This window comes from Eublepharis macularius, chromosome 2, assembly GCF_028583425.1.
Source record: "Eublepharis macularius isolate TG4126 chromosome 2, MPM_Emac_v1.0, whole genome shotgun sequence".
NCBI lineage: Eukaryota > Metazoa > Chordata > Lepidosauria > Squamata > Eublepharidae > Eublepharis > Eublepharis macularius.
Window position 1 is genome coordinate 204,815,620 of NC_072791.1, and position 17,201 is coordinate 204,832,820.

A 17,201-nucleotide genomic window follows, 5' to 3' on the forward strand; every position below is an offset into this window, starting at 1 on the left:
CCTCATTTTGTCTCAATCTATTTTGTCTCAGTGAAAAAATCCCAACACATGAATCAGACTAACTTGCCCACAATGTGGCAAGCAAAGGTTATATACAGTAAGTGAATACAGAAATAGGCACTAGGGGTGCGCAACTTGGGTTTCTGATTCTGAATAAATATCCGAATCAGACCCGATTTGTAAAGATTTGGGATTTCTGAATCTGGCCCAGCATGCCGGCCCCAGTTCAGAAATGCCAAATCAAAGCTTCTCGAAGCGATTTAGGTCACTTCGGGAGGCTTCAGGGCTTTCAAACCCCAGCTGGCTCCAGCTGATCTGCAGAGGATCCCCGTGGGCAAGCTGGAGTTTAAAGGGCCCTTTCCCTGCCATGCAAGTGGCAGGGAAAGGGCTCTTTTTGGCACTTCAGCCTGCCTGTGGGGCAGGGGGCTCTCCCCATGGGCCTGCTGGCATTTAAAGGGCCCTTTCTCTGCCCCTTGCATGGCAGGAAAAGGGCCCTTTCCGGCCTTCAGCTGACCTGTGGGGGAGGGGGCTCTCCCCGAGGGGCAACTGGCATTTAAAGGGCCCTTTCTCTGCTGCTCAAGTGGCAGAGAAAGGGCCCTTTCCACGCTTCCCTGCGTGGCAGGGAAAGAGGCCAAACTTCAGCTGGCCAGCAGGGGGATCCCCCCACCCCAGCCAGCTGAAGCAGGGAAAGTCCTCCTGCTGCTTATTTCACCTGATTGGAGGATTGCTGCTTTGGAAATCGCTTATTTCCAATTCTTTTCCCCACTTCCAAAATTCTGAAGCGGGAAAACCAAATCTTCCCATCCCTGCACACCCCTAATAGGCATACATCTGTCAGATCTTTATTCAGCAGTGTGTGCATTGGTTAACTAAAACGCACAAGCAACGTCATCCTGGTTTAAAGCAAATTCCTCCACCATTTTTCCAAGCCAAGGGGAGTGAAGATTGGGAGAGGTTGGATACCCTTTTCTGATCAATTCACACAACTTTAATTGACCAGTTGAGTTCTGAATAGGAGAAGTCTGTACTTATATTTTTTCCCTATTCTGGTTATATATATATATATATATATATATATATATATATATATATATATATATATATATATATATATATATATATATATATATATATATATATATATATATATATATATATATATATATATATATATATATATATATATATATATATATATATATATATATATATATATTAATGCATTCATTTTATAAATTTTACATATTTATATATATTATCCTTAGGGAATATTTTATGTAATGATATATTATCTATGGTTTTATATCCCGTCAAGATGATGATTTATGATGATTATCTTGTAGTGTTTGTATTCTGTCTTATCTCAGGTTATGTATCACTATATGATGTTTTAAATTGTGGATATGTTTGTTGTAAGCCTATGAGCTTGAAACTCTGGTCAAAAGAGCTAATAAAGAGAAGAAAGTAATAAAGAAAGGAAAGGATTAATCCTTGACATGCACAGAGAGGCCATTTCCACACATGTTGAATAATGCACCTTTAATGCACTTTCACAATCCTTTTGAAGTGGATTTTTTGTTCCACACATGGAAAATCAGTTTCAAATGTTCGCTAAAGAGTACTGAAAGTGGATTATCCAACGTGTGTGGAAGCAGCCAGTCTCAATCAGGAGGCCACCCTGTAAAACAAAAAATAGACTACACTTATAGAAAAAGGTTTTGACTTCTTGTTTTTAAAACTGAGTTGCCAAAACAATATTCAAAACATTCATTATCTTAAGTTTTTTTAAAAAAATTATTGCCTCCCTTTTCTAAAAACACCCCTCAAGTTCTTTGCTGGGGAGGAGAAGGAGCTCTCCAGTTACAACTTTCTCATTGGCACTTTTCTCTCTTTTTAAAAAAAGATAATTACAACTTTGCACTTTTTATTTTTAGCTCTAGATATTAATTATATGCCTCAAGGGCATGGTGGAATTGACTTTTATGCTGCATTACCACCTAGATACACAGAAACTGACAGTCCCTGTTAAAAATATTCTCTGATATACTAATTTATGCATGGCTTTAAAATCCTTTTTGCCTCTAGATACAAATACCACCATAAGAAATATGATTTAGGGTGCCAAAGGACCAGAAAACATTGTCTCAGACAGGGTTTTGACTGGTTATCAAAGAAGAGGCATCCACAAATCATTAGATTTTGGCACTGCAGCAACCATTCCCAGCTGGATTTTCCTGTGTGAACCAGAAAAGACACTTGTGGATGACTGCTAGAACAGTAGTAGGTTCCGATGATATGTGGATGCAACCAGAGACAGAATTTTTTGAAAGCGGGAGGATTTTTTTTCTTGTGCTTGCTTGACCCATTTGCTTGCTTGACCCACGTAGTCCAGCTACACATACTAAGGAGCCAGACTACTCACCCCAACCCCACTTTACCGCTTTGTATGTGAAAGACTGCACAGTGCATTTGTGTGCTTCCTCCACAGCCACTGCCAACAGATTCTGTTAATATACAAACCGAGGGAGAAATACAATATCAAGGTTTCAGGAAAGAATTTTTATCAGTTTTTCTAAATGTGCAAAGTGAAAAGTGCAAGGAGCAAAGCGTAAAGCAATTATTATACAATTAAATACAATGTAGAAAATTCAACAGGTAGAGTAAAAAATCCATATGGTAGAGTCCAACTGGTGAAAACCATAGTTAACGATTTATCTTTCATTGACAGATTCAGTGGCGTAGACCATCATGTTGTCTAGAAGAACTTGAGCTGAACGTTCCTTCAAACATACAGCCACTATACCTGTTGAATTTTCTACATTGTATTTAATTGTATAATAATTGCTTTGCACTTTGCTCCTTACACTTTGCGCATTTTGGAAAACTGATAAAAATTATTTCCTGAAATCTTGATATTGTATTTCTCCCCCGGTTTGTATATTGATAGTGTTTAACTAGTCCAGGAGAACTAACCCTTGTTGTTGTTTAACAGACTATGTTAAGGCAACATTACTGACTGCAACCCAACAGCAACAGCCTATGTCCATCTTCTTTTCTCAGCATCTGACCCAGAGCACAGTCTTAGACCATTGTCTGCCACCATCAGCCATAGGCAAAACCCTAAAAAGTGTTTGCTATTTGTTCTGCCAGACTCTACCAGCCCCTGGCCTGGACATGCAATCTCTGATCCCTAGCAGATTTTTTTTTTAAATCAAAGAGTTTGCAATTTTAGTTCATCATTCAAGGAAAGAACTAAAACTAAATTCAGAGCTAATTTGAAATCTCTAAAGCAGGCCTTGACAAATTTTCTTCGATTTTACAAGCCACCCCCATATTTAGGAGCCTTCAGGGGTTTATATTTTAACTACCATACCCTCTAATTATTGCTACCCCAAATCCTAAGCCTAAACTCTTCACAGCTTGTCATTTTTTAAAGCTATAAGCACTGTAAATAAATATGAGGTAAATCTGGTTGTCACAAGAAAAGCTACTCTGTGCTTCACCTAAATAAGCTTTGTACTTCTACTGAGAATCATCAAGAGGCATTTGCAATAAATGACTGCTGAAAACACTGGGCACGGCAATGAAATTTCTAGGTACTTGGGATTTGTTGATTCCTGCTCTAAAGACTCACGTCCCACTGATTATGACTGTTTCTTCAATCACGAATGTCTGGCTAGGTTAAATTACGATCTGAAGTGATTTTTGAAAGTGCAAAGGTTCTTAGAAAGCAAGAGACACTTCATCAAATCAAGATCTACAAACATGTCAGTCCCTATGTGGATTCTTTCATCAACAAGCACTCTCTTAATATAAGTGAATATAACTGCATGGCTGGATAAGGCTAGAAAGTTCTAAAAGTCCAGTTTTCTGTAGCCAGCTAAATGCATCTGAAAACTCAGAAGCAGGCCATAAGGAGAATGATATCTATCTCTTGTTCTTTTATCACAGGTACAGATACTAAGACGAACACTGCCTCTGAACATGCAAGTACCAAGCCTTCATTGTAATCCTTCTCTAAGGTCATTTCAGGAATAGTCATCACTCAAGAGTTGCTTTCTTCACCATCCCTGAGTCTGTTGCCAAACAACTTCTTTGGCTACTTCTGAGTTCCAGCAGTCAAAAAAACAAAATCTCTTATCTCTCTCTCCAACCATTCATAATCTAAATGTCAAGTTGCATACCACTCAAAAGCACAAGAGCTTTACACAAGTCCTATTCAAGAATTAAAAACCATGAATGCTGCATTGCGCACAGAGGAAAGAGAAATTTCCCATTGCATTTCCTCTCCACCTCACAACATCTGTGCTCACAACTCAAATGTCTGCACTGAGCTTGTGCGCATACAGGCACTGGGTGTATTTTTGTGTGTGCTTGCACTGCTCCTGATTGTGTGCACGGGATGCCAAAGACTTTTAGCTGCATGTATGAGAGTCCAGGGCCAGTGAGCACTACCTGTGTGTTTGTACGATGCATCTGATTTTGAATGGTGAAACAGAACTATGTTTTCAAATGAACATGTGAAAGGTGAGGGGGGAACCTGCTGTTGTGATGGCGCCTCTCACCCCCTTTTGCACATTCAGTTCTCGGGGAATGCAGCATGAAAAGGACTAAAGTATCGATGCATTGTAGGATCAATTTTGTATAGCAGAATTTGAAACATGAAAACAGATAGGCTCTCCAATATATAGCACAGACAAATTATTTCTAATAAGGAAGCCCCTCCCCCCAACTGGAATTAGATGATCCTCAAAACCTGTGATGTCTATTCAAGTCTCCAATGAACAAAAACAGTGGCGAATTCCCAAAAAATCCTTGTTAATCTGCTCTTTTGGAGGGATGTAACTAGAGCAGTGGGCAATTGGATTAAGAGAAGCCATCATGCTTGCAACAGCTTGTAAGATGTAATCAGTGAAATGGGTCTAAACATGGTCATTTTGGAGTAAACTAGTTGTCCCTCCAGGTATACGGCCTTCATTACTTTTCTGCAGGGCAGAATAATTTCGGGAGTTAGAAAAATTTCCTGAAGTCATATACCATGAGGTTAAGTAGGGTTGCCAGGCCCCCTTACCCTCCCAGTGGGAAGGTAGGTACCCAGTACTCACTTTATCTGTGTCCCACATGTGCATGCATGCTCCTACATGATGATGTCACTTCTGGGTGATGTCATCACACAGGCATAGGAGTGGGTCTTCACTTCACAGCTGATTGGGGCCTCAAACAGGCCCATCAGGGGCCCAAATCGGCCTGCTGCAAAGCACAGGGGCGCTCTAAGGGTGGCGCAATGATGTCACTCCTGGGAAGTGATGTTGCACCACTCCAGAAGCATGCCCAGGAGGTCCATTCCTGTGCCTTTCCTCCCTGACAGCCAGATGAATGGTGGCAGGCGGTGTCATGGCCCTGTCTGAGAGTGGGGTCTCCTCTGGAGGAGAGGAGCCCTGTGTAGCCAGCCCTAGCCCTGATTCAGCAGAAGCCAGCAATCAGGAGCAACAGCTGCTGGCTGATCAGAGCTTACAGCCAGCAGCTGAGGCACCAGCACCCTCTAGCTCCAATACTACAGAGGAAGCTCAGCCAGGGACTTCTACAGGTGCAGCGCAGCCAAGAGCCTCCACCCCCCCCAGGTTCACCCACGTCCAAGGAACGCCGCAGGCAGCGCCAGAGACTGGAACTGCAGGAGAGACGGCGCAGTGCTCGCCTCTTAAGCCAATGCCAGCTGCTGGAGAGTGACGATGAGTAGTGGCAGGATAGAGCCCCAGCAGCTGGCTGAAAACCACGCCTGGCTATAACAGCCAGTCTGGAGGAACTGCTGGGCGTGGAAGCAATGTGTCTACTGCCTGCAACCACTCCGTGTTTTGTGAACCTTGCCTGTGCCTGCTTTTAGACCTGACACTATTGGTGACTGACCTTGGACTGTGCCTGACCTTGCTTTTGGACTCTGGACTCACTCCTGGCTTTATCTTGTGCTCTGACCACCGGTTTGACTTGGCTTTTGCTCTTGGAACTCCCCTTTGACTTTGGTCTTAAGGTTTGGACTTGAACCACCCTGCTTGGGCTGGCCCAGCCTGTGACAGGTGGGGAGGGTGGGAGCAGGGGATCCCCCATTACCACAAGGGAATTGGTAACTCTAAGGTTAAGTGGCAACCCATGATTTCATACCATGCTGCTGGGATCTAGTATCACAACATTTTTATTAGACAGATGTTGTAATTATGGAGGAAGAGTCTGGCTGACAGCACCAGAAATTTGGAAAGTAGCAGGATGTGTCTGCTCAACATCAATTTTTTCAGTTTCTCAAGGGTTTGACTGACAGGCACTTCCCCCCACTGAATGTTTTAAAGTTTGCCTTTGGGTTTTGCAGGATTTTGACTTGTGAGTAATTTCCCTTTTTTACTGAAGCGCAGCTTGTCAGCTAGGAGTATCTTCTTACAGGAGAAAGTTTTCTTTGGAGGCAATAAAGACACAGTATGTGCTACCTCTCTGGTGGCTAAGGTACATACCACTGCTACAAAGCTTGATGTAGTTTTAGAGAAGATGCCACTGATCACAGTGCTACATGGTTTCTCTGTGAGAATGAGAAGGCCTGAGGGGGGACAGGGGAGGGGAGTCTGTTCACCTTTTTTAAGCCTTTGGAAAAATTGGGAAATTTTGAAAAGCACTAAAAAAATTCCAATGAAATATTTTCTGTTTTGGAATTACTAAAAAGTTTTTTTAAGACAAGGTTTTACTCGAAATGTGTAGGATGAAGATTTTTGCATAGTCTATAGCATCAGAAAAACAACTAGCTACAAAACAATTTTGTACAGATGATAACCCTACCTAGACAGTCAATAGCATTAGATAATGATATAACTTATGTATACTGTAGATATTTACAACATATTTTCAAGAAGTTTTTATTTAAATGTAAATAACTTTGAAAAAAATCAACATGCTTTAATGTGTTTGATGGGAAAACATCATTAAAGAGACCAGTGTTTTCAATGTTAGTGCTATATTTGATATAAAAATACGCAGGTTGTCATACCTACTTTGACTGTATGAGAGTGTCCTAAATAATACAATTTTGTTTACTTACTACAGAATTTGTTTTTTACCCTCAATTTTTATTTTTTTTTCTCTCTCTCTCAGATGGCAAAAATTAAGATAGTGCCATTCCAAAATGGCTGCCACAGGAGGTGGCAGGTGGGGGTCAAGAAAGTATGTGTAGCCTTAAAATTTTGCACAACTAAGAATTTTTAGGGAATTGCACAAGATTATCTAAATGTACAATGTACAGTGACAACTATGCTTGATGCAATTGGCTACAATCTGGATAATATAATCAGTGTCCAATATAAACCAATTTTCTCCAGGTGAATTGATCTCTCTGGCCTGGAGACCAGTTGTAATTCTGTGCAGATTTCCAACCACTACCTGGAGGGTGGCAACCCTTTATATAGTACCTTGTAGTATCTCTCCCCACACCAAAAGTAGATGAAAAATCCTCAGCAGGAGGCCCAAGAATATCCAAACTGCTGGCGCTTAATACAGTCCAATAGGTTTGATGTATAAGGCTGAATTGGACGGTATAAACAACAAAGTCTGGCAGCTAAGGTGAAGTCAAAGACATTTATTGGAATCAGAAACTCATCTCTATGAACTGAGATTCATCACAGTGCAATTACCCCTGAAAGGGGGAGGTTAACCTTTCTGCCAGTTCTTTTTCTGAATCATCTCCACAGTCATGTTCTTCAATAACTTCCCCTGCTAGAATTAGGGGAACTGTGGAGTGTTACAAATGGATTACCTCCATCTTTGCATTGAAGCAAGACTCTGTACTGTTCATCTGTTAAGACTTTCACAAGACAGTCTCCAGACCTCAATTTATTGATTGTCTAAGGCACTTTGTCCCCAACATTTTGACCCTGCAAACAGCTTTGGAATTTTGAGAGGAAGAGTCGCGTGCCATTCCAAAATGGCTGCCACAGGAGGTGGAGCCAAATCCAATATCTCCCTTCTAACTTTGCAAAAAGTATCATAGAATGGGAATAAAAAGTAAGAAAGGGAAGAAGGGAGACGGGGTGGGGGGGTAATAAAAAGAAGAAAAGCCTGAAGGATGAATAGAATCAAGAAGCATAGATGTTTACTAGTCTTCTTGATCCTCCAGTGTCTGCTGCTGCTATTGCATCCATGGAAAACCTATCTATTTGAATAAGGACAACCTATAAGAAATCCTGCCTTATAGGCCGTTTTCACACGCACCCATAAGATCATGCAAAACTCACAGAACGAAGCGTCTTCCTAGAGCGACATCCTGGCATGATCCCCTTGCATGGTGTGATGACATCAGAAATCGAGCCATTAAATGGGATCATGCCGGGAAATCACGCTAGGAAGACGCTTCATTCCGTGAGTTTCGCGTGATCTTCTGGAGGCTTTGGCCGTGTGTAAACAGTCGGAAAAGCAAGGCAAGCGCCAGAGGAAGTACTGGTGGGTGCCATGGTGCCCAGAGACACCATGTTGGGGAATCTTGGGCTAAAATGAGATAGCTACACCTATTGCTGGATGAAAAATGGAGACAATTTCCTGAACTTTGTCATTAGAAGAACGTACTGGGAGAAATTATAGTACAGAAAGTATTATACCCAGATGCTGTAGTTTTGGATCTGGAAGAGACTTTGATTCAAGACCATTTGCCAGCCCGTGTCAGAGTTTTGCTTATTTTTCACTTTTGAAATAAGAAAGGATTCAGTGTCTAAGTGCCCCAGCCACAACAAGAGGGTGTTACTCTAACACCAAGGATATCAGGAGGATACAGTACCTGGGGTATCAGCTGTTCAGATCATGCATCCCTAGTTGACCGTCACTGAATGAGTGACCAGGTCACTCATCCATTTGTCATCCATTTACAAGAATAAGCTGCATCATTCAACAGTTCACATCCCAGACCGTTTTACAGATCTCCATCCATTGCAAATGTGTAGGTGGCTATTCAACAAACAGCAAGGCTCACCTCCAAAAGAGAACCCCTGCTGAGTGGCACCCTCGCCACAAAAAGGAGAGAAATGAAGTTTTAAAGCTGAGAACACCTGCACTAATCTTTTCAAGTTAAAATAAGCTTTTATTTCTTTTTAACTGATGTTCATAAATTAGTTTTACAGGCACCTTTATCTTGTTAGTTACATGTTGTTGTCTTAGCTGTGTGTTTTAGTCTTTTAATTCTGTAAATCATCTCAAGCATGATTAAAGGGTAAGCATCTAAATAAGGATCACAAACAAAACATTTTCCTTCTCTGTGCCATTTTCCCCAGTAGACATCCCCCCCACACACACACAAACTATTAATCCCAGCAGAAAGAGTACAAACACTATATGCAACCTCTATCGAGGCATAAAAATGTGTAGAAAGACTGATTAATGAAGGCAATCGTAGCTCATTTTGATACAAAATAGAATCATTTTGCAGAAACTACATGACACCTAAGCAGTATTTCTAAGGATCCTCTGGTGCTGTAAGCCCCTGGAAGGCATGATATAACATTACAACTAATCAGATTAAGTACCTGCCCATCTCTATTACCAAAAGTAACTTTTAATTCATAAGGACAACAGAGCCAGCACTACACGAAACATTCGTCCTCATGAAAGGGCCTAGAATCTCCCCCGACCACAGAATCCGGTTCTAAATCATTAGAAGTCTGCCCCCAAATGTTCTGCCTATACTTAAAACCACCTCCAAAACCACTAGTAACCACAGAGGAAAAAAAACACTCCCGTTGCCACATTCCCTTGCTAAACCACTATTTCATCTGTGCTAAAACCATCAATATGCTTTAAACAAAAGGGGCTCGGATGATGGCTGTGGAGCAAAGCTGACACCGTATCTCTCTGCCTGGGGATGGCTTACTCGGCACAGAAAGTGAATATCCCCCTTGAGGTGTTATACCCTACGCTGCAGCTCATGCAGATTTAATCTTATCTAGAGGCACTCCTGGGCAGCCTAACCTGGGATTTCAAGCTCCAAGTGACAAGGGCACGCCTAGCCCTTCCCCTGTATTACCCTTCCTGTTTTCAGGGCCAAAGCAGATGAGAAGCTGCAAGTTCCATGTCTGGAAGCCCCATTTCGCTTGTTGGGTAAACACATGGTATGTTTTTCCATTGGGGCAAACAGCAGCTCCCTGGGGTTGTTTTAGATTAGCAAAATGGTGTTGGTGTGTGTGTGTGTGAAGGTCGGGGTCTTAAAATGATGTTGAAGGAGAGGTAGTGTGATATAAAAGCTCAACCAGTATGGTCTCTATCCCAACTCTCCACGTGACAGACTTTACCAGAGTAGCTTCTGAATGGAGTAAGTTCAGCACCTGTGAGGAAAACAAAAGTTGGACAGTAACTTTTAATTACACTCACAGATAAGGGAATAAGACTGTTCAGAAAAAAGGATAGAAATCAGAGCTTTTTTTTCAGCTGGAACGCAGTGGAACGGAGTTCCAGAACCTCTTGAAAATGGTCACATGGCTGGTGGCCCCGCCCTCTGATCTCCAGACAGAGGGGAGTTTAGATTGCCCTCCGCGCAGAGGGCAATCTAAACTCCCCTCTGTCTGGAGATCAGGGGGCGGGGCCACCAGCCATGTGACTATTTTCTCTGAGGGCAACCCACTGAGTTCCACCACCTCTTTTCCCAGAAAAAAAGCCCTGATAGAAACTATTTACAAGTGTAACTCACTCTTGCTGGGCACATTCATGTATGAGGTTACAGATGATAAATTAGGAGTACAAAGCACAGTTAGCAGTCAAGGTTGTATTACGGCTGTGAATATTGGCCTTCCTCATCCTCAGGGTTCTCACAGTATAAACATGAGCATCTTCAAGAAACTACAAATTGTGCCCTAGTTTCCCTCAGAAATTGGGGCTTCATTCCGCCCCAATTCCGCGGAATGCAACTGCCCAACTTGAGACTTTATCATGATGCAATCTGCCTAGTTTGGTTAAAAGAGTGGATGGCGTTAAAGAATAAGAAACTATTAGCCCTAGAGGGATATAAAAAAATTTTTGGATGGCACGCATACCTATGGCACGACAAAGTAAAGGTCAACTCGATGTTCCTACATCATTTTGTAAGGAGAAGTTTATATACAATCTGGAAGAAGTACAGAATTTACTTACAAGAAGGAACCCCCTTGTGGGTGGTTCCATACGAGGTGATAGATCCGAGAGCTGTTGATAACGAACAACAATGTTTAACATACAAAGAAATAACTAAAATTGAAGTATCTAAACTTAGAATAAAGACGCAAGAGGAACTATCACCTAACTACGATTGGTTCCAGTACAGACAGATTAGAGATTTATACAATTCGGACTCTGCAAAAGGGGGCATACGAACAGAGAATTCGGAACTAGAGCAGACCCTTCTTAAAGAAGACAAGAAAAGAATATCCAAGGTATACCAAGTACTGTTGAAATGGTATACTGAGGATGAGATAGTTAAAACACAGATGGTGAAATGGGCTATAAATTTCAATAAAGAAATAACAATGGAGGCATGGGAATACTTGTGGAAAACTACAATGAAGACAACGACATGTATCAATATTAAAGAGAACATTTTCAAAATGATCTATCGTTGGTACATGACACCAAAGAAGATTGCGCTAGGGAACTTGAATACTTCTAATAAATGCTGGAAATGTAAGAAACATGAGGGCTCCCTCTATCATATGTGGTGGTCGTGTGAGGTAGCTAGGCAGTTCTGGGGGGAAATAATAAGAGAAATGAGTGAAATTTTACAGTTTCAAATAAATAAGAACCCAGAACTCCTGCTGCTAAACTTGGGAATGGAGGGAATTCCAGCCCATCATAGGACGTTGATTTTTTATATGACTGCAGCAGCTAGACTTTTGTATGCGCAGAAATGGAAAGTACAAGAAGTGCCAACTATTGAAGATTGGATCTACAAATTGCTGTATATGGCTGAAATGGACAAGATGACAAGAAAACTGAGAGATCTGGACTCAGGGCAGTTTAACACAGACTGGGAGAAGCTGAAACAATATCTGGAGAAGAAGTGGGAGGTGGGAGGAAAACTGTGGCAGTTTGAGAACTACTGAAGTATAATAAAAGTATAAAAGAGAGGGGTGACTTTACCGGGTGAGGAAGAGAAATGTGAATGTATAAGCAGTTAGATTAATTGATTGAGATATATATAGATATGTATAGGTTAACTGATAGAGAATAATTAATGATAAGGTTTAAACATGAGGATTGAGTAATTAACAATATTCTCTTTCTTTGACAAGATTTATATGCACCAAACTGAATGTACAGAAGAGTTAAATTGACTGAGTATCTGAGGAGTTATATAGAATTACCATAAAAAGATGAAATGAGTAATACATAGAGAACAAATCAAATTGTTTGATTTAAATGTGGGAAATTTTTATGGTTTATGATATATAGGTTTTTATAGAAATATTCAAAACTGGAAAATGGGATAAATTGTTTATCTAAAGATGCACAGTTTGGGTGTATAATAAGTAAAGGAGTTAAAGATGTACTGCTTAACATAATGGAGAATGTATATTTGTTTTAGATAGAGGAATTTAATAGAAGTAAGGGAAAAGGGACAGAGGGTGGGAAAGCTGTTGGAAGTCAACAAAAGGGGGGGAAAGGGAGGGGGTTAGAAACGAAAAATTAGGGGAAAATTGATTGTAATGTAAAAATAATAATGTTCTAACCCAATAAAAAACTTTTCAAAAAAAAAAAAAGAAATTGGGGCTTCAAGACAACTCCAGTGCTAGGCTGCTTATTCACAAAAAACTGTTCTGAGACTTCCAAAGTCTCCTGAGACAGGTTCTCTCTCAAAAAAACCCTCTGGAGACACAAACTCTTATCTTTGCACATCCACTGGTTTAGCCTGCTTACACACTAAGTAAATAGGGATCCCAGGTTCCCTATCACTCCTATTCCTGCCCCCCGCCCCCCAACTATTCACCTGTCCAGTGGTGGTGGGGAGAACAGGCCTCCTGGGCACGCTCCCGGGGCAGCATGACAACACTCCTGGGAGTGATGTCATCGCACCATCCCAGGAGCACTCCCTGCTTCACAAATCGGGCCCTTTTGGGACCCAAATTGGCCCACTGCAAAGCACACGTATGCTCCTGGTCGTGCACAATGACAACACTTCCGTTAAGTGACGTCATTGTGCTGCCCTGGGAACGCAAGTATGCAAAGCACGGATGTGAGGAGCTGCAAAAGAGAGACAAAAAGGTGAGTGCTGGGTTGCTCCCTCGTCCCTCCCACTGGGAGGGTAATGAGACCTGGCAATATTAAAAGCTAACTTGGGCCCTTTTCACACTACTTACGTGCTTTCGGAACACTGCGAAATGTAGCACAAAAAACCGCAGAAGATAGCGTCTTCTCGGGAGAGTTTTGCGCGATGTCGCGCAAGTTTTGAGCGATGTTGCACAAAACTCTTGCGAGAAGACGCTATCTTCCGTGTTTCTTGCGCTACATTTCACGATGTTCCGAAAGCACATTAGTAGTGTGAAAGGGGCCCTTGAGACAGGATCCCTCCAGCCTCTATTTCTCTGTAGGTTCAGAGACCCTATCTGATCTGAGCTGACCGTGTAATTGCTTTTCTCTCTCTCCTTTTCCCCTCTCTAGACAAATTTCCGGAAATTTCTGGTAATTTCCCTCTCTCCCTTTCCCCTCCAAATCCTCACTGGCTGCTAGCTGCTCTGCTCACAGACCAACAGGACTAAAGGGAATTAATATTTTTCAGAAAGGGGCAGAACCTTTCCGGTCAATCAACAGCTCCCTGGGGCCATTTTAGACTATTAAAATGGCTTTGGGTGGGGGTGGGTGGGGGGGACAGGGTAAACAGGCCTGCGCTGAGGTACATTTTTTAAATGCTGGGAGCTTCACATACAGAACTCCCAATATCTGGTTCACCCTTAACATGACACACTCATAGGTTTTCTATTGTTTGTTGACTGTCAAGCTCTGTGTGTGTGGCTGTTTCATCTCTACCATGGGAACTCTTACCAGATTTCCTGGGCACTTTGTGAATCTTATAAGAGTTCATCCCTAAATTCATTTGTTAATTTTTGAGGCGTCACAGGAATCTTTGTATTTCACATTTTCCCCTCTCTCCATTTCCCTAATTCTAAGCTACAGACAGCGCTGCTGGGGTGAGGTAGAGCAGGGGACAAAATTACAGTGGCCCCAGTCACATTGGAGGGGATTAGACCCAGGTAAGTCACGTGATGTGATTTCATATTATGTTTAGGTTGAATTTGATAGGGGGAAATATGGGAGCCTTTTGAACAAGCTTTTAGCAGGTTTTAGAAGACCAGGGTAAAGATTTCTTAGGGGTTAAAGGGGGAGAAAAAACTGTGTCCCACCTCATGTCTCTTCTTCCTGACATTATTTTAATAAACAACAACAAATTCTTCCTTGTACACATTTTTCCAACAGGCTGAACTCATCCAGCAATTCAGCTGCTTCCAGAGTTTTGTGTTTAAGGTCTGTACTTCCCCCACAGCTTTCTTTTCATCTAATTCACTTTTCCCCCTCGAACAACAGCGCCCAGAATGAAACCGTTCTCCACATGAGATGCTGACTGCAGCAATACAGCTTATTTTCCAGGTCTTGAAAATATTGCTCCTTTCAACTCTGTCTAGAACAGCCTTTGGTTAACAATGTATTACACTCAGTTTACTCTCTACCCTTTGGGGAAATGTCACAGAAGCTATGCCAAATTCATTGAGATCCATAAACCACTGATACTTTCTGCCCAGGTGAGAAGCCACCCCCCCTTTGTCCTGTCAAACATCTAGAGGATCAGTTTACTTCCCTCATGTTCACTAAAGGCCTAGTAATAGCAAGTGACGTGAGAAAGGATTATATTTATTTTCTCCTCTCAGTTTTATCCTCTCAAGAACCCTGTGAGGCAGGTTAGGCTGAGCATGTGTGACCGGCCCAAGATCACCCAGCAAGCTTCCATGGCACACTGGGTCTCCCAGTCCAACACTTTAACCACTATACCACATATCCTTGTGCCCTATAAAATGCCCGCAACCACCAATGACACTAAGAGCTGGGAGCCACTGGTGAGGTCTAAAAAACTCAAACATCCTGTAAAGATAATGCACCATGCAAAGTTACAGAGTAAAGATTACCAGTTTTGCTATGTTGGAGGTTTTTTGTTGATGAAGGGTGGCACACAACAAAGAAGGGGGGGGGCACGAAGATGTATGGAGAATTTCCTTTCCTCTTGCAAGCTTTTACCTTCCCATCCTTTTCTTGCATCTGCTTTCCTAGCTGCTTCCCTCTGTTCTGGCTCTGCTCCCTACCACACCTGCTTGCTTTTCTCTCATTCCCCCAATTTTTCTGCCTACCTTGTCACCTAACTACACTTCCCACTTCTCAATTCCCCCCTCCCACTGACTGCAGGTGGCAGGCCTCTGCTCTCCCTGATTCTGCAGTCTCTTTCACCCCCCTCTCCTTCTCCCACCCACCTTCTTCCACTGTCCAATGAAACAGCACCTGCAACTAATAAAGCAACCCAAAACGTCACTCAAGTGGAGTTTTGGTTGTTTATGTGGTCTGCGGTTTTTTTAAAAAACCACATCCCCTTTTTTTCCCTGCCAACCTGGGGTTTTCCCAGAGTTTGCAGAAACTTCTATTATGGGTGTAACTTCTTGCAGATTTTTGGAATGGTGGGTAGTGGGGGTGGACAATACTTGTCCTTTAGATATATGATAAAATGGTATAAACATTTCAACAGCCTCCTGATATGAGGCCTTTCTTCTTCCTCTTTGCATGTCCTGCAGAATTGCTTTAATTTCTCTTCTACTTTCTCTTTCTCATCATACTTAGAATCCAAGGGTTTGCCTCTAGTTCTGCATAGTTTAACTGTTTGCCTTTGCTTTTACTTCTGGTATGTGAACGCTATCACTCTTTGTACTGCTTTTCTTGGTATTCCTTTTGACTTTCTGATCATTAAGACGATCTCTGTCCAAATCACTTGGGTTTTCAAGAGTTGTTGCTGCTCTTCTTTTCATTGTCCACGGCTATGGGTCATATCTACGCTTCCACTGTAATATTTTTTAAAAGCTGCCAGCCCCATTCATAAAATCCTTTTCAAAGTGTTTAATCTTTCCATAGTTCTTTGCTTAATGACACACCAAATTCAATGCCTGTTCTCCCAGTCACACACACACTATGTTCTTCTTAGGATCTCTGATTATGGCATTTTGCAGTTCTTTCTCCCAAGGAGCCTTTTACCTTCACCGAACCCAATCTAAAGGCTTACTCAGATGCACAAGGACAAAAGTCTTGAAAGTATTTTTTCTCTGAGCAGTGTAGCATGACATTTTGCACTGATAACTGCAATTGGAGGAGTACCACTTTGTTGTCTTTTAGAACTCATGATGCCTCCTGGAATGTAGCTGGTGATGCTCAGAGCTCCAGAACCTCTAGTGCCAGGAATACCATTCTTTTGTTGGGTCCTGTGTGCACCAGTATTCATAGAAACTTCCTAGTATGGCACCCATCAACCTATACTGTTGTATCCACTGTCTTCCTATACCGTCCTATCACAAGTTCCACTGTTTTAACCTGCAAAAAGAAAATTTAAAAATGTTTTAATAGAATAAAACATGCAGAGAGGCATGTTAGTTCTTGGTGGGCAGTATAATATCTGAGAACATCATCCCAACTGGAGGACAGGAAGTTAATCTGATTTGGCTCTCACACAACAGTATCTGTATTTGGCCTCCTCCTTTAATCATCTAGGAAACAACTCAATGAAACTGTCTTCTTTACACAGAGTCCAGGTTAAGAACACACCTCTTTTTAAAGTAAAGTTTATAAGAAACTTTTAAAATAAAAGTTTTGTAAGAAAAGATACGAAAAACAGTACAAGGTGCATAGAAACTTATACAAAGCACTACATTTGAATTAGATTTAAATAACAGAAAAATATATTCAAAGTATATAACAGCACAACTAGATAATATAATAGCTCACTACCCCAAGTCACAATTCCCTTCCATTTTTAACAAATGACAACATCATCCTGTTCTACCGCTATACTTTTTGTATCTCGTATTATGGATGAAGAAGCCCACATAGAGATCCCTGGAGGTATTCTTCCCAGTTATTACAAGAATGCTTCACATACCCCACCTACAGCCGATCCGTAAAGGACAGCAAAACCCAGT